The sequence below is a fragment of the Lepeophtheirus salmonis genome, chromosome 13 (genome assembly GCF_016086655.4).
Source record: "Lepeophtheirus salmonis chromosome 13, UVic_Lsal_1.4, whole genome shotgun sequence".
Classification (NCBI taxonomy): Eukaryota; Metazoa; Arthropoda; class Copepoda; order Siphonostomatoida; family Caligidae; genus Lepeophtheirus; species Lepeophtheirus salmonis.
The window spans coordinates 32,441,219-32,463,599 of NC_052143.2; the positions used below are offsets into that span (position 1 = coordinate 32,441,219).

Consider the following 22,381-nt stretch of genomic DNA (forward strand, 5'->3'; position numbering starts at 1 on the left):
TAACTACAAAATTTAGGAAAATATGTCGATAGACAGCATTTGAAGCTCTTCCCTCCCTCTAGCCATTATAATTATAATTATTACAAATGTGTTCCTCCTTCAACCATTATGAAGATATATACTCTGACTAACTCGCTAATTATCTCCTAATTCCCTTTTTTAATTCGTATTCAATAAACCTTCTCCTTTTTTCCGTTTGTTCAATTATTTGTTTTCTGGATTTTTAATTTATTTGGGGTATTTTAGAAGCGACAACCCAGTCTTTTAAAAAAACTATGAGATACGGGGAATCGATCTTGTTTTATGAAATAAATCAAATTATTAGTAAAAAAAAACTTGCCCACCAGATCAGATGATTATCATTCTTTTACAAGGACAACCAACTTTGACTACTTTAAATCCAATTTGCGGCAGCTCCAAAAATTTTATAAGAATAATTTTTTGATTGAAATGGACGATAATTCGTCGAAAAATACAACGTATAGTCCACGTTCAATTTTGAGAAAAATCATTTTAGGTTGTTTTTGTGTTGAAAGGTCAGATATATATTTTCTAAGCTATCCATTGTTACAGATATCGATTTTGTTTCATTGAGCTATTTCTAAGTAACAGTTATATTGCATTTAAATGGGTTCTAAAGTAATGCTAAATATAATTTCTCCCACATATAAAATGTTTCTTTTAAAAAAGTTAAGAAATTACTTTTTTCCTTATCACAATGGTTAAATCTATTTTTAACCATCTTATAATTTTTTTTTAACTATTATAGGTACATTTTAAGCCGATATGATATTTTATAAAAGGATATGATAATCCACAAAGGATTTTTTTCATTCCTTCCAAGTGCATATTTAAAAAAAAGCTATTGGGTTGATTACATTATTCTATCTTGATATTTCATGATAGGCATACAATGTAAAACGAAAAGAAATATAAAACTGTCAAGTCGTAAGTATTTTTTATGTATTTAATGAGTTTATGTGAAGTATCTTATTAAAATAACAATAACGAATGTAATATAGGAATACTTTGAGATTCCCAAAAATGGTTACCACCTCATAAAAAAAATGAATAAACGAATCAAGAAATCAAAAACATACAAAAAAACTTTGAATAAGTCCAAAGGGTGACTAGGAAGAAGAAGTTACATTAATGTGGTTAATATGCTATTATAGATCGCCGATATATGTAATTATATGGAACGAAAACTCTTTTATTATAAGTAATCTATATTGATTGATTTCAAAAATCATTTATCAGCCAAAATAAGGACACAACAAATCAACTAATATAGAGGGTTTTTAAATTCAATTTTATGAAGCAACTAAAATATTTATATATAAATAAAAGGTTTTAAGCATACCCTTGTTTGTCTGTATTCTACTTAATTTGTATGTTTTAATATAGGTGCTACTATTAAAAATTTATCAAATGCATTATCAACTTAATCACTTATTTATTACTCACTTATTTGCCATTTATTACATTATTATATATGATAAAGGGATTATACGTTTTACTTTGTTATCAATCCGTTGATTGCAAAAAAAAAAAAAAGAGTTTATATTCAATAAATGAAATTGACAATAAGATAAATTCTTGATTAATAGACATATGTGAGGAACAAACATAGATGAAGAAAATGATAATATTAGATCCGTTATATCCATTATTCACCCCAGTGACTTAAACATGTTTCAAATTTCCTATAAAGATTATATCTTATTTGACACTATTTTTTTAGTTTATCTAAAAAAGTATTTAATTTGCTCATTTACCTATAAAATGATATAATTACTGAATGCAACGAAAGTTTAGTAAGATGAAATACACCTTCTAATATGGACCTAAAATGTTAAAATTGTGGCACTAAACAACCTAGAAAAGTACTATTATTAGAATTGGAAAGGACTAAATAATTTCTCAAAATGTATATTCTGCCTATATTTATACCAACTTAACAAAACGAAAATAGAAATTCAAAACTCATCAGTTTTTTTAATCGAATTTGAAAAAAAATATGTGATAATTTTTTTAATCGAATTTGAAAAAAAAAAATATCTGATCATTTTTTTTCATATAGGGTTAAAACTTAAATCTAAACCACATACTTGCGAATTTGATTCACTGCCCCATGCAAAATTTGGCTCAAAATGTACGATATACTACTTTCTTTTCATTTATTAGTAAATTTTCATGATTAATTAAAACTATAGTTGTAAAAAATATAACATAACAACAGGCGCGAGAGTTTTTGCAATATTTCATTATCCAAAGCTGTTGTTATTATTCTTTAATTTTAAAGAGGAAACATCTATGTATAAAAGAAATGAGATAATTGAGAGTAACACTGATGATTGACTGGGGTGGGGGGCATGTTAAAAAAAAAGGAAACTGAAAATCAACATGGTAACCTTGACAATTTGAAGAATGTGTGGGTGGAGATCAGCTTTGACAATGAGGAGGGGTAGAAGAAATCAAACAATCCCCAAATCCTATTTTTTACAACACTTCTTATAAACCTAATCACTGGAACTCAGAAAAGAATAATAAAAAAATGTATTAAATGGTGTGCAAGATATCCATGCCGCCACTTTGGCACGCTCTCGTGTACAAACAGAGACACTTAGGAAGTAGATTTTTTTTTTTGTTAAATAGCTTGTTCAAATGTGCACCATTTGAAAAAAAAATGACATCAATTGAGGAACTCGTAGTCCTAAATATTTGGAAAAGGCACGGAGCTCTCCATGGAATCTGCGCCGGGAGTGACAAGAAAACATTTTCCAGGACAAAAAGGTCAACAACCAGAGCAACAGGTGGTTGGCCTTCTCCCCAATGTCATTGTATTTGGGGTGGTTAGCTCAGAAGGCCTTGTCATGCCTCCTCATTTCTTCCCCCATGGCCTCAGGGTCAACACTAATGCCTAACTGGACGTGGTGAGACTAAAGTGAATCCCTAGATCGGCATGGTTGCCAATGGGAGGCTTTACATGTGGGAGAAGGAATTGACTCCCTTCCACACCTTCATCTGGCTGTACTTTTCTGCTCTAAGCTCGCCTTATCTAAATCTGATGGATTATTATAGATGGTGCGATCGAAAGACTAACTAACAGAACCCCTTACAACACAAAATAAAAACTTGTCAGTCAGATCAAGAACGAATTCCAGGGTTTGCCAAGGGACCAAGTTGTGTAGACATGCTTTCGCTTTTAGTTTCGTGTAAAGACTGTAATTGAGGCTAGACGCAATTTTTTTTTCATCAGAATTTTTCAAGCTTTCATAATCTGGTTGTATTTTTTAAATTGGATAACTGGTTAGAGAGGACTTTTCGTTCGAATAAAAATCTTTTTCACAGGTAAAGATAGCTTAAATATGCATATTCACGACATTAGTTGAAAAGTAAGGATTCCTAGTGGACTCAATTTAAAAAAAAGTACAATATAACTCATTTCATCATTATTTCTTAAATATATAAATATATCTTGGTTTTACAAGTTTTCATGCATCTTTTCAAATAGTAATTTTGTATCCATTTATTGCTGATGTAGGTCAAAGATTCGTTTATTTTTTATCTTTGTAAGATTTTTAATGGAGTTATAAATCATAGCCCTTGCATTTATGCTGAATAAAAAGAAACTGAAAATGTTAACCCTAACATTATGAAAAATATTTGCAGAAAAAGCAAAATATCCCTTACTTTTCATTAGATTAGTTACAAGAACCTACATTGTGTTGAAATTGATCACAAATCTTATTACGTATCTAATTATAGCTAGGCAGTAATAGCTCCAATTTAGATACTAAATTATATGTACTTCTATTTCAACATGGACTTAGACTTATAACTCCTGAACATGTACTCAATGTTCATGAATAGATGTAATAAAAATAATTTTATACGAAGATGTTCTCTCTCTCTTCAAGGATGAAAGAATTCGTATAACAGCTATGGAATATATAAAAAATTCATCAGATTCCTAACGGAGTAAAATGTCGCACGAGTTTTAGGTCATATTATTGACAACTCTACTTATATACTTGGGTCATCTGTTTTTAATTTATTTTAATTTTTTAAATATGCTAATAATTGGGCCACGTAACATTATTATTATTTGGAAATTAGCAAATTTTGGATAAAATACGAGGGTCGTTTGAAAAGTACGTGCAAAGTGCGAAAAATAGCAATACTAGTGGGTATCGAAGCCATGCTTAGTGTCTTAGAAGAACACAATCCAACTTTCAGCCAGATCGCTCTATTTCTTTCTGTCTGTCATTCGTTTGAATCAAGGAAGTAGAGTGATTTTCAAAAAATGGAGGGAAAAGTTTTCGTATGTTGATTAAACATTACTCTATGAAATGCAAAACTGCTCAGGAGACTATAAATAAGATTGATAAACATAATGGGGACTCTGCATTTTCGATTAGAACAGTTTATAAGTTGCTTCAAATTTTTTAGAGTGGTCATATGGGTACAAGTGAGGCTGAACGTTCAGGACGCCCTGTTTGGTTATTACTCCAGAAATCATTGATAAAATCCATGATATAGTAATGGATGACAGAGAATTTTAAGTGTGTGAGATTTCTAATGCTGTGGCCATCTCAAGTTGAAACCCTATTTCCATTAATTTTATGACCACAACTGCTGATGCATAAGCTGGAGCATTGTTGTGATGGAAAAGGACTTTTATGTGCGCTAATCGTATGTATTTTTCGTGCAGCTCTGTTTTAAAACGGTCCAATAATAATGATATGTACATGTAATAGTTTTACCCTTTTACAGAAGTGGATTTTTCCTTGCAAATCCAAAAGACAGTTAACAATATCTTTCCGGCCTATTCCTCGATGCAAACAAATGTCAAACTAAAGAAATAGACCGATTTTGCTGAAAGTTTGTGTGTGTTCTTTTAATATAACTAAACATAACCGCGCCAGTAGTGCCATCTCTTGGACATTGCACGGACTTTTCAAAAGATCCTCGAATTAACTTTATTTTTAAAAAGTGGTTTTATTTTTATTATATACATCTTTTTCAACTTTTTGTACTACAGAAAACTAGACATTTCATGGAGTTTTTTATGGTCACTTTCGAAAACGGGCACCCCCAATTTTTGATTGAAAAGCATATTAAAAATGTTCATGCTGCTCCTAGCAAAAAATTGCAATCCATGACACTAGCCTAAAATAAATGGGATGAGTTGACCCAAAAACTATTTTGAACAAGGAAAGGAGAAATGCCGAATTTATGTTTTTAACATCATAAGTACATATTGCTCAATAATTCATGGACATGGTTTGGTCCATTATAGAATTTATGTTCTAATTTCTGGGATAAGAATTTTACCAATAGATTACTACCTTAATTTGATTTAGGATAAATAATTTGCCCCGTATTTTTTGCCCTTTAAAAAAAAATCTCCATTTTTAATTATTTCATTATGACAAGGCATTTTGCTTTTTTAGTCTAGTTGCAAAGGTATACAATATAAAGGAATAATTTTTCTGTAAATAATTCGATGAACAATATAATTCTCGTCTAGACTTAATTAAAAAAAATAGGAAGTGTTGGTGGGTCATTAAGTTTGAGGTTATTACTGACACTCTGCATTTTCACTATCTTTAATTATTTCTACAAACCTAATTGTATTCATATATTTATTATTTAAAAAAATTAATGATTAAATATTATCAATAATTTTACATAGGTGGCCTTCAAAAAAGCTAATGTGTGCATTCTTCACTTCAAAGTCATTGATGTCTGAACCACGTTCGAAGTATATGTTGCTTTAAATTACGTTAATTTGATATATTTAATTTGTTTTCTCCATTTCGATATTGCAATGGTACAAAATTTTGAAAAAATCCAATTGTTGGAGTAATTTTATATTTATTTTTAAAGTGGCAGTACCATCCCAAAATTTGAATGAATTACTTAATTTTTTTGCAAATATTATTTTCTTCATGCCTAACCGTAGAAAAGACCGTAATAAATCCAAACAAATATTTTTTTATTATTTTATTTGGTGATGAAATTAGTATGTTATCATAAGAAAAATATTTTTTTGGAAAAGATTTGTTATTTGAAATAAATGTATAGCTATATTAAATGTAAATTTGTAAGTAATTCATTCCCAAGGAAAGCCCATACATACAATATTCTAAAATTAAATTTACTTTTTCTCAAGATTTTTGAAATAAATGATCTATATTAAATGTAAATTTTGTAATTCATAAAACATAATCAAATATTTGAAATTTCCATTAAATTAACTTTATTTTAAATGTATTTCTTACTTGCAAAAATTGCAAATTTGTCTTATAGACTTACATGTTTCAAATATTTGCGTCTTATTCCAATCTTTTTTCATATAACTCTTCTTCCGAAAGAATCTCTTATTTTTGAATAATAAAAGATTATAGATCAAAATATAGCAACTCTTCTCCGGATATCATTAATAAATATATGTATATTTATATACTCGAATACACTTAAACGTGTACACACACGATAGATGTGGTAACCTGCCTTGAGAGTCTCGAGTGACCCATTTATGATCGTAAACGTTTATAGATAGTTTTTCAATAGTGATTTGATTGGATCGAGTTATTGTTTTGCTTTGTTTAACATCCTTATTTATTTTATGCACGAATAAAATATATCAAATTTCTAAGCAAAAAAATACCCTGCTATGAAAATTACAGTACTCCTGATATTAGAACCATATTAGTCATGAAAAAATGAAAACATCCCAATTTAAAATGACTCTTATTGTTGTCATTTATGTTAAAATCTTTTTGTTCTTTACGATAGTGGAATGAGAGAAATAATAAATATTGAAGATTCTTTGGAAAAATAATTAGGGGAAGTACTATTTATTTATCCTCTACATGGTGAAGACTTCCTCAGGACCAACTTTTACGATTTCTTTAGAATTGAGTTTTGCTTGATTGATTGGGAAGAAAAAAAAATTCGATCTGTGTTTGATGTAAGAGAATCTTTATAAGAAGGAATGTAAGATTACACACATTCAAAATCCTTATAACAAGTCTTTTAAGCTGCATTGATGAATTTTTGCATGTATAATCTTAAAAGAGTAGAGCAGGTGATAATCCACGTTGCGGTTTGTACTGTTCCAGTAGAATCTGTATAATCTAACAAATACTGTTGATCTCCGCTCTAATATTTTTATAAATATTAATCTATGTTTGATACATTTTCTTAAATATCCACAAATGTTAAAGTGTCTATTTTACATGAAAAGTTTGAAATTTGATAGCTGCATAAGATTTTGGTCCTTTTGTTTGTCGTTTCATACTTTTCAAATATTTTTTTAAATTCATTTCATTCATGTGAAGTTAAAAAAATAATCCATGGCAAGGGTGTCTACAATTTTTGTTCAATTTGTAAAATTATTCCACCTTAATATCCAGTGTTTACTACAGGGGCAGCATCACTTCCAATAGCCCTGAGGGAATTGACACTAACAGATTCAACAATTATGGCATGCAACTCATTTGTAATATGTTGTGATGTTCCTGGCATTGGTGTAAAATGTTCTATGTATATAGTTTCGGTCTCTGAAATAACAGTAATATGGTCTTCCAAGGTATCTTTTTAGGAAATTGAAAAAAAAACAAAAAAACATTGTGTTCTATCCTTGCGTCCATGAAATTTGAGAGAGAAAAAGACGGAGTATGTGATTATAATATTTTTCTGCTTGATAAAATAATTTTGTTCTGGAGAGCAAATTTCTCATATCTCGCGAGAACTTGACTAGATTCTGAGAGATCTGAATGTTTTTCTCAAGTCTATTATGGTTCTCTTGATTAGAAATTACCAATTTTATCGAAGATTTCATCATCAAAACTGTCAAATACTTTTGGGGTATCTTCCTTTTCTTTTTGAGGACTATTTATGTATACGCTCAATTGTATGTTAAATAATAAAAAAGTTTATAGAATAAAATTTGTCGTAATAAAAAAAAGTAAAAAAGTATTTTCATTCTTGAAAAAATGTAATAATATAAATTGCTGAATAAATAGGAAATTTACAATTGTTTATTTAGATTTGTATGCTGTCAATGATGACTTCATGAGTTTTAACTAAAACAAAACTAAAAAATAATAATGAAGTAAAAAAAATTACTAACAAATTCAAAAAAATAACTTTTTTGATCATATGTGATTTATATTATATTATATGTTGATTTTATTAATTTGAACTCAATTTGAATAACTTCTGGTACACTGGAACTTTGACCGAATGGAGGGTAACGGGCTTTGATGGCACAGAAAAAAATATCAAGATGTAATTACCAACACCTAACCACATGTTGTGATCCTTGATAATTTTGATATTGTCAACATTACAAAATAGCGAAGATATAAGTTGGAGTTGTATATATTGAATAAAAAGTGTAGGAAATTGTTAAATTACCAACTTTCGCTTCAAAAGTTTGCCATTAAAATGGCACAAAATATAAATATGGGGAAGCAACAACATTTTTTCAAATTCTCTAATTTTTTAGTCCTCACCCTGTACAATTAACCAAAATAAAAGAAATGACAAACTATTATCTTTCATGTAAGACCCAAGTACTTTTATTTATCTTATTCAATTGGTAAACTGATATTGATAACTGACACAACGATAATTTATTGTGACCATATGGAATTTCAAGACTCGAATGAGTGTTTTCTTAATCGATATTCCCCTAATCCTAAAGATAGACGGTAAATGAGAGCATAACAAAATATAGCATAATAAAAATTGCCTTAATTTAAAGATGCTTTATCATTCTACAATAATTATTCGTATAATAGATTTGAAATGCAGCATTGCATGTAGAATAACTAAAACATTTTACATACCCACGATAAGACAATTTAAATATTTTATATTTATAGTTTGGATTAAGTATTGTTGTATGTAATGTCTTGTTTTATACAACTTGTTTTTTAAATGTGTTTGCACACGCCAATTATAAAATTTAGCTAATACCCATACATAATAATGTAATGTAGGAATGAATTTGTATAGGTATTTTATAGTTAAGAAAAGTTGAAGTAGTATAAAGTTGTACCATGGTACAAAAAAATAAATATCCATCAATTTTGTAAACGTAAATGTCAATAAAAATGCTAGAAGTTCTTACTAAGAGTTTTTCTATAGGGACGCTCACATTTTACGTTGATAGGTTTCGAAAACGACGTCATATTTGTTATTGTTTCTTTAACAGCCGTGCTCAGAAATAATTATAGTTTTATCATGGAGCAGTACACACTCGATCAACGCTTGCAAATTATTAAAATTTATTACAAAAGTGGCGAGTCTTTGATCCAAACTTTAAGAGCGTTAATGCCAATTTATGGTCAGCGTAATCGACCTGCAAAATCAACAATTCAACGTTTGGTGAAAAAATTTGAGTCCACATACACGCTACATAATGTTTCTGTGCCAGTGAGACAAAGAAATTCACAAAGTGTAAAAAATATTACTGCCACAAGAGCATCAATTCAAGATGACCCAAATGTGTCTCTTACGCGCCGTTCTCAATCGTTGGGCATCTCTGTGACATCGTTCTGGCAAATTTTGAGAAAGAACTTGGCTTACACCCGTATAAGATCAAGTCGACACAAGAATTGAATCCGCTTGACCACTTCAAACGTCGGGAATTTGTAAAATGGGCTGAAGAAAAATTCGAAAATTATCCTGATTTTCAACGTAAAATCATCTTCAGCGATGAGGCACGTTTTAGGCTCAATGGCTTTGTTAACAAGCAAAATATGTGGTATTGGGCCAGAAAACCCCACACTTGATTCATGAGGCGCCCTTACATCCCCAAAAAGTTACTGTTTGGTGTGGATTGCATGCTGGCGATGTCATTGGGCCGTACTTCTTCGTCGACGATGACAATTGCCACATTACTGTGAATGGAAATCGTTACCGCACCATGATAACCGATTCTTTTGGCCTGAATTGGAAGACAACAAGACGGTGCCACTTGCCACACAGCAAATGTTACAATCGATTTATTGAAAAGTAAGTTTGGTGATCGTCTTATCTCCAGAAATGAACCAGTCAATTGGCCGCCTCGCTCGTGCAATTTAACGCCTTTACACTATTTTCTTTGGGATCACGTGAAAGCCCTGGTCTACACCAATAATACGTCGACGTTAGAAGAGCTCGGAACAAATATTCAACGCGAAATTGCTGCAGTTTCAGCCAATTTATGCGGAAAAGTAGTCGAAAATTGGGTTCAACGATTGTACTTCGTAAAACGTGCACGTGGTGGTCATTCAAACGACATCGAATTTCATTCATCAATCAACTTGAATGTATTTTAACAGCAAATAAAGAAATTGTAGATATCTCAAACCGTTTTCGTTTTTGTTAAATGTGAGCGCTGTTAATGAAAACCCCTTGATATGAATATACTCGTAGGGCATTTGATAAAAAAAAATCCTTATTATGAAATAATTGCAGCAAGAGTTTGGTGGTTGAACAAAATATAATTTGTTGTTCTTATAGTAAAAACATTTTGTTAGGACAAACGATTTTTGGAAATTTTCATTGATTTATGACTATCAAAAATAAGTCAGTATTCTTTTTTGATTAGTTTGTATTATATAAAATAATAGCGACAAAATTACATTTTTGTAGCACCTGTTGTCATGTCTCATGGCGTCTACCTTAATACGTCACGGCTATTTCATAACTTATCATTTTGATAAATAAACGAAGTATTAAGTTATTATATAATTATACTTCGTTTCCAAAGGAAAGGAATATCTCTTCCAGTTGATCCTTCGTCGTTTATATAATACCTATATTCGACAATTCATTATTTTCATGAATAAATTTTTGGCTATCATACACAAATACTATTGTATAGCTACGCATTTAATACGATGTTACTAAGTAATATTATAATGCAGTGCTGAATAAAATACTTTGTAGGATATTTAATAATACGAAATATACGAGGTTGTTTTTTTTTCAATTGTGAATTAATAATATCAAAGGTAGTAGTCTGGAGTACATGAAATATAAATAGAAGCTGGTATGATTGACTTATTAGGCTATCTACAAAATTATTTCTGAAAAATTTTCTGTTTCTGATGCAATAAAGGTAACGACGTGATTTGAGTCCTTTTTTAGCAGAAACAGCAAAACACTTAGTTAAATTCACTAAACCTCAATTAAAAGTTGCAAAACATAAAATAAATTTTAATAAGGGGATCTATTTATATGCATGGAGAATTGTTTTTATCTGATAGAATGTTGGGCGATAAAATTCAGATTTAACGGAATAAGAACCATTTTTAAATTTGGGGTGTATAATATACCAATTCATTAACGGAAGGTTAACAATAAATGTATATTTAAATAATATATGCAAGGGCTGTATATCGAAGCACTAGTGATGTTATACTTAGATGTTCTCGCCTCAAGAGTCAAAGATAAATATAGTAACTTTGATAGAAAATAAAAAGTACTGTTCCGATTGCCTAATACAATAAAATCATCCGCGTGTAAGTGCTTGGAATATACAATTATTTTTGTTCAAATGTTAATTTTATTCATATTTAATTTTTCAATCAAATCAAAGAAAAAAAATTGCCATATGTGGCCAAATTTAGTCGTGGTAAATATGTTACCATTTATGCATATACATATAGGGTGAAACCCCAACACTTTTTTTAACAATTTTATATCAAATATTTATTCACGATTAATGAAATGTTTGTGTCAAGGCTCAAAGGAATTTCCAAAGACGTCAAAATATCATTTATTACAACACAGTTACTAAAAAAGTTATGTCTAGGGTTGTAAATCATTTTTATAATAGAAATTTGTTGATGTTGGAACCATAATTTCTTCTTTTTTTTTTAAAAGCTTCTAGCATTATTATTTAATTTTTGAAGAGACAATATCTAAATACAGAGATTAAGCCATGCACCAAATATTTATCAAATTTTACTACTGAATCTGAATTTACATAAAATTCAATTTTTTTCTGTTTTTCAACTATGTAATATCAATATATATGGGGTCGTCACCGACATCCTTCATAAAAACGTATTAAGAGCTGTTGTATATATTTTTATCAAAAGCTGTTATGAGGCAGAACAAAAAAAGTATCGTAAACCTTGCTACCTTTTTTATAACAATTATAAAGCACAAAAATTAAACAAAATCTGCACAATAGAAAAGTTAATATCTTTTAAATAATCTAATAGGCCTTTTCATATCCGTTTTTTTTTTTTCAAAATATATATTAGGAAAGTAATGTAGGCTAACTTACTTTTTGGGTATATACTATTTTATATATAACATGTGTAGAGGTAATTAAATTGATAGAATTACCAATATAATTTACCATGATAGCTTTAAATTTCAGGATTTAGAACGATAACGTCAAAGCATTATTGCATGTTACAAATGTCAAAAGTTATCCAACTATAATTTTTCATTGTACCACCTATATATCTTTGGTTACATTTATGTACGATTATAAAATGTCATTTTCATAATAGCGTAAAACAGTGATTCCCTATCTTGTTATTTTTAATGTTCCTTTAATTGGTCAAATGGTGTTGCACTGATTATGTATAAGTAAACTTTATAATCATCATCTTCATCTTACATAGGAATTATCATTGAAGTCCATATAAATCATGTATGTTTCCTTAATTTTTGGAAAGTCTGTGACACAAACCTACAAACTTTGAAATCAAAAAAATAATTTATCCCTAGAGTATTGTCCATTGAGCTACGTCGTTCCATATTCCAACCTTTTTATCGCTGCAGAGTCTCTAGAAGTATTTTGTGTTTTTGGGGAAGCATCTAATTTTGGCAGAATTTTAGGGTCAAGGATGTTTTTAAATATATTTTGACAATCTTGTTTTACATAAAATATTAGCTGATGACCTTAATAACCTCCTGAAGTTCGTTTCCCTAAATAAATTCAATAATATTCAAAACTTGATTGAATATTCGTTTGTGCTCATAAAAGACGGAGAATAACCTTGAAAAGTTATAATTTTAAGTCTTTTTGGACTCCGAGTAGAATGGAGGATCAACATCGGAGTAATTCTTACCAATGTCCTTGTTTATTTCCTTCTTCCCCTCCTCCCCTGCGACAACTGATTGCAGCTTATTTAATGAAACGTCATGACAGCTTTTAAGCTGCTCTCCAGGAAAAAAATTCTGCAAATTGTCGGGGTTACCATGTTGATTTGGGAGTCATTTTTTAACATACCCCCAATACACACATAGTCGACATCGAGTTCAAAATAATATTTTGATATGATTGTGTTGTTTACTGAGCTACGTCGCTTAATATTTCATCTTATTTTGGTTCTTTACTTATATATTGCCACCCTAGCCCAATTATTACTTAGTTAAAACTTCAAATATCTGCTGATTTAATTAGCTCATCGATATATGTGTCAGTTAGGTTGTATGATACCAAAACTATCTAAATACGTTTAAAAAAAAAGCAAGGATACACTTTTTGTGTCCTTACTCTGTAGTAAATGACATTTTTATGTTCGGTATTATTGAGCTAAACTACTCATGCATAGTTTATAAGTATTTTTGAAGCATATAATTACAGATTTATTGTATGAGGAAATATAACTCTTTACTCCTTGTTTACATGCTTTGTTCATTTATTGGCTTGACAGTAGTCAATATGTATAATGTATTGGCTTTATATGAATAGATGTGTACTGTGTTTACTCAATACAGGGTGTCCTCCTCCTACAAACTTTTTATCTGAGATTTTGTCTAATATCTCTATAGTTAATCTAATTTTGGTTTTTGTAGTCCCGCTGGCTATAGCTCTTCTTTTGGGTATATTATTTAATATAAAGAGGTTTCGTACTATTGCTCAGTGGTGTTTTAAGGAAAGTTCTATTTTCATAATATCTTCAAATTTTACAACAATTACTTCAAGAGGGTTTTACTTACTTCACCTCTCACTCTTATTGGTTCTTGCCAAAAGAAAACCAAACAGGAATCACTCTTTTGTCGGTCCTCAATTCTACTCTGAGTCCAGCAATAACTCCAGCAATACTCATTAAATCCAAAAACAGACAGACACCCCTTCAAAGGTACCACTTCGACTATCAGGGGCAACATCTCTTGACAAGACCACACAGACAAATTTAAGGAGGCTTTGAGGGAAACAAAAAGAGTGCAGGACTCTTCATTTAGCGTGTTTGGGGTCTTATTTTTAGAAAAAAAAGATGTATTTGAAATATAGTTTATCATCTTGGTTTTTTACAGAAGGGCTCTTCAAGGACGCCCAGGCAATCTGGAAGGAATATAATGAGAGAGAAAAACAATATCACATAATTTCCGGGACTACAGCTCCCTGAAGTATATAATACAAGAAGTTAGCCAGGATGTGGAGTCCAAATTGGGAAAGAACCCATCGAAGCACGAACTCTTGTATGGTTTTGGGGGAGCTAGCAATCATGAGCGAGTGGCCTCGAATGCTGTTATTAAATTGAAGTATTTATTATCTGTAGCACAATATCATAATGTTTATCCCACGAGGAGTGTTGCTCCGGCTGCTTTAAACGAGGTTATATGGACAAAGATGCCCGAAAAGAGAGATAAAGATTGAGTGAGAGGAAAATAATAATTAAAGTAACTATATTTGCTGGTGTGGAGGCTAAGCCTATAAGATTAATTTAGCAAGCGTCGGATTAAAAAACCGAATCATTTTAATTTGTTTACATTTGACAGGTACAAACTACGCCATTAATAAAAAATGGAACTATACACAAGTCAACAACGCATTGAAATTATTCAAATTCACTATAAAATGGGGGAAATCTGTAATGAAAATGCTCAAGTCATAAATAACTTTGATATTTCACATTTTGGTGGCAGTTATTCATATCAAGGTAGATTTGTATCGGTCTTAGGTCTCATTTCTTAGTCAGTCTCCCCCCTTTCAGTGTTTTTTGTAGTTACCATAGATTACCGATTCGGGCCGCTCCTAGGACTGACAAATTGTAATAGGACAGGATCAGTAGGACTGCAGTATTTTACGCCAATCCACAACTATTTCTGCGTAATTATTTTCGGAAGAGCACTTTTTGGTAAAGTTTTTTCGGTACAGCTTCTATCATCTTGTTTTATATCCGCATGAAATTATACAAAATTAAAATAATAATATTGATAACCTAACCAAAGTTGTATCCATTACGCCATACATAATTTCCGAAAATATGTTCAAAATATACCATACTTTGTTCCAATTATAGATTAATCTTAATATGATAGAATTAAATTTATTAAAATTTACTTTGAAAAGCCTCTTATTGTATTTCTTGAATGGCCAGATTCCTCTGACATAATAAGAAAGCATATTTAAAGATTCAAAGCAAAAATACACGAAGGAACAAATAAAATAGACAATTCTTCAACTGAAGGCTTCGTATTTGTGTATTAATATGTTGACTATTATTGGTTATTTAAGGCCCCTTTATTAAATAATTACTTTTAAGTTGAAGTTAATTCTAATTAGGATGTATTATGGTACAAGTTAATAATATTTTAATTAATTCATCAAATTTTATCGATATATCATTGTGTTTAATATAATTTATTAAATAATATAAATACAAATAAATTGAGTCTGCTTGCAATAGTTTTCTCTTAGTAGAAATATCACTGCTATAACATTTAGATCTGATCGGAATTGCAAGCATTTAAGAAATAAATATATTTAAACTCCGGCTAAAAGAAGCAAATGGAAATGATATACCTGGAAAAGAGCTCTGTTGAAAAGATGTATGTCAAAAATTAGAGCCCATGTTAACTTTAAGTCATTTATAACTAAAACTATTGATTGTTTGGGATTTTTTATCCGATTGATGCTTCTTAATATATTTGTATCTTTTATTTCTTCTATGACAAGGATCCAGTAAATTATAAAGGGCTTTCAAGTAATATAAAAATGAATAGTTTTACTGTATTATTGAATATTGGATGATAAAATATACAAGATATTCTCAAAAAAACATATTACTTATATGGCACTTTTTAATGTTTATATTGTCTCCAGATAAAATAATATCCTTAGAAGAAAGAACAACAATTTATCTTAGGAATAGTGCCAAATTAACTTTGAGTATTAACCCTCGGGGGGATTTAGAAAGTGGTAAAGAGATCAATATCAATGATAAAGAGTTTTTGATAAGAATGAAAAACTTATAAAATATATTTACACAAGTACCGGGTGGTCCATTGAAATCTGAACATTTGCTAATTCAATCATAAATGAAGGTTGAGAGATTGAAATTAATTCATATTTGAATATATAAAAGCATAAAGATTTATTTACAAAACAAAATAAACCAAGCTTTGTAGCTTATGTACAAAACGAGAAAATAACACTTGAGCAAGATCGACAATTTTCCATTCGTGCACTCCAAGTATTTGGGTATCGTGGATACACTTTTCCGTTTTGCATGTTGCTCGGACATTTTTGATCGCACAAAAAAAAAAAGAATATTAATTGTCGCTATTTTTTTTTATTATTATTCACCGTTCCTTTTATATGTACAAATATAATATACATAAATAAACATAATAGTTTTAAGTTATTGCTAAATATAAGATCTTTCAAAAATTTATATCAAATAGGCCAGTTGAAAAATAAAAATTCAAGTAGTATATTCTAGTGGGGAAAGTTAAGTGTCATTGATTTAAAAAAATATAAAAAACGAAGCACATCAATAATTATGATAATAAAAATATCATTAATACAACACATTCATAATTATTACTATATAAAAATAATTAAAACCAAAATAAACGCTAGCAATCAAGAGTCCGTTATAACGTGCGGTCAAACTGATACAATTTATCCGTCATTTTTGATTCAAATAATTATTACCTCTCTTTTTTCCTCACTGCTGACTTTTAAGAATGGATAAACAACCCAGTCTGGTACTATAAGCTATAAAAATCCCGATATCGTTCAGACATGTATCTTTACAAAGCTTCCAGGAGAGCATAATACACTTGAAGATTTTATTTTGATATTATATTTACTCATTAATTTGGAAGAAGTGGGGTGATATATACGCATAGAATAACCACTGATATTGTATTATTAGCAACGCATATATCTTAAATAAATAAAAAGCATAAGATCGAGTTAAATGCGAAGATATTAATCAAATTCTTTATTAAAAATTACAAAATTGACGAATAATTCCAAGAAAATATATTTTTACAACAACAAAATTTGTTTTTACTTGAAAGAATATTTCAGGAGTATATTAAAAAGTTTCGACAATATAATATATTTAATGTAATTTTATTAAATGTTTTCACCAACGAAGAATTAAATACTATATTTTTACTATAAATATTCCCAAAAGAATAATGAATCCATAAAATATTAACTCTCTTGAGAGATTGAACTATAAAGATAATTAAGTATATACTTTATTTATGGCTTTAATGTTATTTACTTTCCAGACCTTATTTAAGTGCGAATAAATAAGTGTGCTTTCTATTAAAAGTTTTTATTGCTTCACTTTACTTAAATTTATATTTTATGAATGTAATCATTTAATTTGGAAATTTCACTGAAAATATAAGTTATATTCCTAATTTGATTCAAAAGTTAGACAGCTTCAAATGATATATTTTTTTTTAAGATTTCATAAATTTAGAATTTTTTTTATTAATTTACTTTTTTTTTGATAGTTGATATTATTTTATTTTTACTTAATTTTGAATATTTCAATACTTAACGTTCACTGTCTCCTATTTTACTAATAGAAAATCAAATCAATAACCTTTACATGATTTAGTATTATTTTTCCCCTTCAAAGGACTAAATAAATGAAAAATATTGGTTATAGGTACATGTTTCCAAATTCAAACAATATTTGATTATTTCTGTATCTTTTTCTAAATCGGGAAAAATGCCTTGTAAGTAAAAAAATAAATTAACTCTCACTTTGCAAGTCTGACAGTTCGTTCATTTTTTATCCCCATTTTAAAAATCATATTTTTGTGAAGATTATTAAAAAAAAATCAATATTCCAAAAATAAACAAATTTCGAGAGCTTTTGAGGAAATAATGGAAAGAGGGGTTTAAAATATTTATCAATAATACTTTAGTTTTTTTTTTATTAAATTCTATTAACTTGTTTGTGACGTTCTCAATGCAATTTAATCAAGATTCTAAGGAAAGAAAGTATAGAAATGTATACTTTTACAAAGTTATATAATAATTAGAAACATGAAATTGTGTTATCTTCATAAAACATATTAAAGTTATACCTCCCAATTATGTAGATATATGCATATCGCGTATCCTATAGAAATGTATCTATGTTTTATCATTCTTAGTACTATAAATTCTAATTAGTGTTGAGACTTAGTGTTGGATCGAATATTTTTCGAGTTCGGTATTAAGGGATTTTTTTCTAGCCCGATATTTTATTACGGACTGCAATCTCAGAGAGTAGACCATAAATTAATCGTTTACTTGAATTTTTTTTTTCCAAAAAATTCAAGTATAATATTTTTTTAGTCATATTTTTTGCTCTAAATATGCAGGGTTGATCAGCGAAACGTGGATACTAATGAAAAAATTAACATTAATAACAATTCACGTATTACTACCCAATCTTGTGTAGACCATTTTTTTCAGTCTCCAACTATTGACCAATTGGCATCCCTAACCTGATTTATAAGTTATACCGAGTGATCCATTGAAATCTGATCACTTGGAATTTTTAATTTCAACTATATATAATTTATTAATTAATAATCGAACTTCAATAAAATTAATACCATAAATATGTAGATGTTTGTCTGGGCTCTCCTGATCATTTATGTAGCCACTCTTAGTGGCTACAATGGCTTCCAGTCGGCGGCAGAGGGGATTGGCACCCGCTGCTGATATAGTCCTCTGTAATGTCGTACCAGTGATTGCTGACAGTGGCATTGATGGCCCCATGGATTGGATGATGGTCACTGCAGACTTTCCCTTCAATATACACCCAAAAGGGCTGTAGGGGGGTCAAAAGTGTCAAAAAGAGTTCTAAAGAGTCTCCAACAGAGAAGATGGGGTTCTTTCACTGCTGATGTCAAAAGTGGCCTCTCCGCCTTCAGACTGTTATTTCCATCCCCTTTTTTGAAAGCCCTTTAGACAGTCTGGTGTGAAACTCGGAGACCTTTTCCATGGGCCATCATATATATGAGAGGATGGGACTGTGCTGTTTTCTTTAACTCTTTCGGTTGTAATAATTGAATTTCATCAATCCATTGTCGTTGTATCCAATTTTAAGAAAGAAAGAGAAAGCAAACTTATATAATGTATACATCATTCTTGATTCAATATAATTCTTGCTCTACCTCTCTTTTTTCCTCACTGCTGACTTCTAAGAATGGATTGGCAACCCATTCTAGTACTATTAGCTATAAAAATTATGATATCGTTCAAACATGTATCTTTACAAATCTTCCGGGAGAGCACAATACACCTGAAGATTTTATTCTGGTATGATATTTTCTTTATCAAATTCACAGCGGCTTGGTAAGTGGTAAAGTTTATTGTGGGATATATTTCGTTTCAATAACTAACACTTAGAAAGGAAGGTGGAGATAACAGATCCAAGATAGAAATGACTGTTAGAATTTCCTTGCAACTGAAAAATAATTTCATTGAATTTTTTGAAATAAATATCCTAAAATTAACAACGTAATCCTTGATGTAATTTAGATCACCATAAAGTCCAGTTTTAGAGTCGAAAAATGAATAAAAAAGTTTCAGAAAGTTTCCCTTTGATAGCCACGTAACTTTAATATGTATGAATAAATGTTAAAACTGTACATCATTAACAATATCAAGCCGTCGAAGCAGTCTGAAATTGAGGGAATGTACTGGATCTTATTTACTATTGTGGTAACAGTATTAATTGATTAGTGAAGTCGACCACTAAGATTTTTAAGGTTCAAGATGCTACCCAGAGATTGCACAAATCTTCGATGTGCAATCAGCTTGTCAATCACCCTGTATTACTTAATAATAATTTGGATTGAATACCGTAATGTCGTAATCAATGATCCACAATTTTTATGATTATATATGTAATATTATACAATTTTTCCGTTACAATTACATCTTTCAAAATTTTGCTGTATTAATTCAATCATTCAATGATTTTTTAAATATCAGTTGGAATCATTCTGAAAAATCATAGAAAATTATTTTAATTTTTTATTTTCAGTGAACAAATCTTTTTAGTGAACTGATTCAAGTGATTCAGTTCACTAAAAAGAGTCAAAATTCCCAACACTACTGAGTATAAGATAAAATATAAAGGCACCAATAATTAAATACCATAATACGATCTAAATATAACGTACTTCTATCCAATCAACCAAATAATAATCAACATACTCATTGCCGCTACCTTGCAATCACATTTTTTTAAATTTTGTAGATCAGTGTATTTGTTTATGTAATCATTGGTTTTTTTATGCTACTGCCCCCAATCGTCCCTTTTTGCATTACTGTCCCCGAACATCAAAGTTCTGCCCCCTAGGACCTGTGTCACCCACTTTGGGAAAGACATGCCCAACTCCAGGGAGTGCACGAATGGAAATTCGTCGATCACGTTCAAGTGTCATTTCTCGACTGTTGCGTAAGCTAGAGAGCATAGATTTCTTTGGTTTTGTAACTAATTTTTTATGCATTAAAATATCGAAATACGAATTAATTTAAGTAGCTCAACATTAATTAATTATTAAATTAGTAAGTGTTCAGATTTTAATGGTCCACTTTGTGGAAATATGATTTATGTAACACATCTAACAGTTAACTATGTCGATATTAATATAATTTTAAAGCACACATGACATTATAAACCATTCATTATTCAATCAGTCTAGACCGAATTTCAAATAAGATCAACCCAGAGGGATTTTTTGTAAGGCCCATCTAGAAAGATTTTTTTGTTGGAGACAAGCCGAGTTAAACTTTTCTGAAAAATATCGAACTAATTCGGTCAACTTAAGTTTCAAACTGAAACACAACACTGATTTTTATATCTACTTTCATTAGATGAATGTTTATTATGTTACTTTTAGAAAAGTATATTTTTCGTTCAAAAAAAAAATAGTAAATTATTTTTTGTTAACTGCAAATCTAAGCTTTTTTTTTCTCTCAATGATCATTTGAATATCATTGACTAAAAGAGACAAGAAACAGTTACAACAGGGGTTTTATAAACATCAAAATAGCGACAGCTACTACATTTATCAAACAATTTTATAAATATACAATAAATTGTGTTTTGACAAAATATCAAGGCTTTGATTAAAAGCTAATGTAGAGGGGTAAAAGAATTCTTAACTATTTTTTTTTTTTTTTGTAATAATTCAAACAGTTTTTTCTTATAACTTTTATCATTTGGGGTTTTGCTATCAGTTGATATCATTTATTCAAATTAAAAATTAATTCAAAGAGGATGAATTTTAGATATTATGAGACTCAGTACATAGCAACAACTCTTGTAATTTTTCTCAAATTGATTATTACTCTTAAATATATAATAAAGTGAATTTCTTCCATCCATATTACTGATCAGTAGTCCTGAGATGTACACCATATGATGAAACACTCTACCAGACTTGGAGGAAGAAAGGAATTAAGTTCGTTAGGCTCTAAAAAACGGTTGAGACGAGACATTTGTACACTTCCAAGATCTTTGGAGGCTTAGAAATGATTTACTTAAAATTAAAGTGAATTCTCCTTTTATTATCTTGGAGGAAGAGGGCTTCACCTGTAACATTCCCGTGGAAGAAGTTGATGGATGCTAAGAAACTGAATGTAAAAAAGGACCCTGACCGTTTCCAGTGATCGTCAATGATATAAATGAATAGAGCTCTGATTAAAACGAGGAAATCATATTAATAGCTATAAGCAAAGGTGTCCTATCAGAAGAAATGAGCTTATCACTATAATCTACTAGAAAAAAGTGAAAAATAACTTTGGCTTAGTCAAAGTAGAAGATGTGTTAAATGCTAGAGGTACTTGTCCTCTATTAGTGATGCTAAAGAACCAAGCAATACTTATTCAATCCAAAAAGGAGCAGAGACGGGGGAAATCCTTCAAAGTTACCACATTAATTATCAGGGAACACTTCTCTTGGCGGGACCACACATACAGATTTAAGGAGTTTACGGGGGAGTCAGTAAAGAGTTTAATCAAGGGTGTTTGTTATCCAATCCTCACACCAAAGCAGAAGTACTTGAAATATTGTATCGCTTATTAAGTCTGTTTGACAGAGGGGCTCTTCAAGGACGAGTAGAATATTTACAAAGAATGTAA

General features: G+C 29.9%; 1 protein-coding gene across 3 annotated transcripts in view; it reads left to right on the top strand.

The window, feature by feature from the left end:
* The window catches only part of LOC121128531 (uncharacterized), a 345,068-nt gene that overhangs the window by 77,349 nt on the left and 245,338 nt on the right, over nt 1–22,381 (top strand). The window lies entirely within an intron of this gene.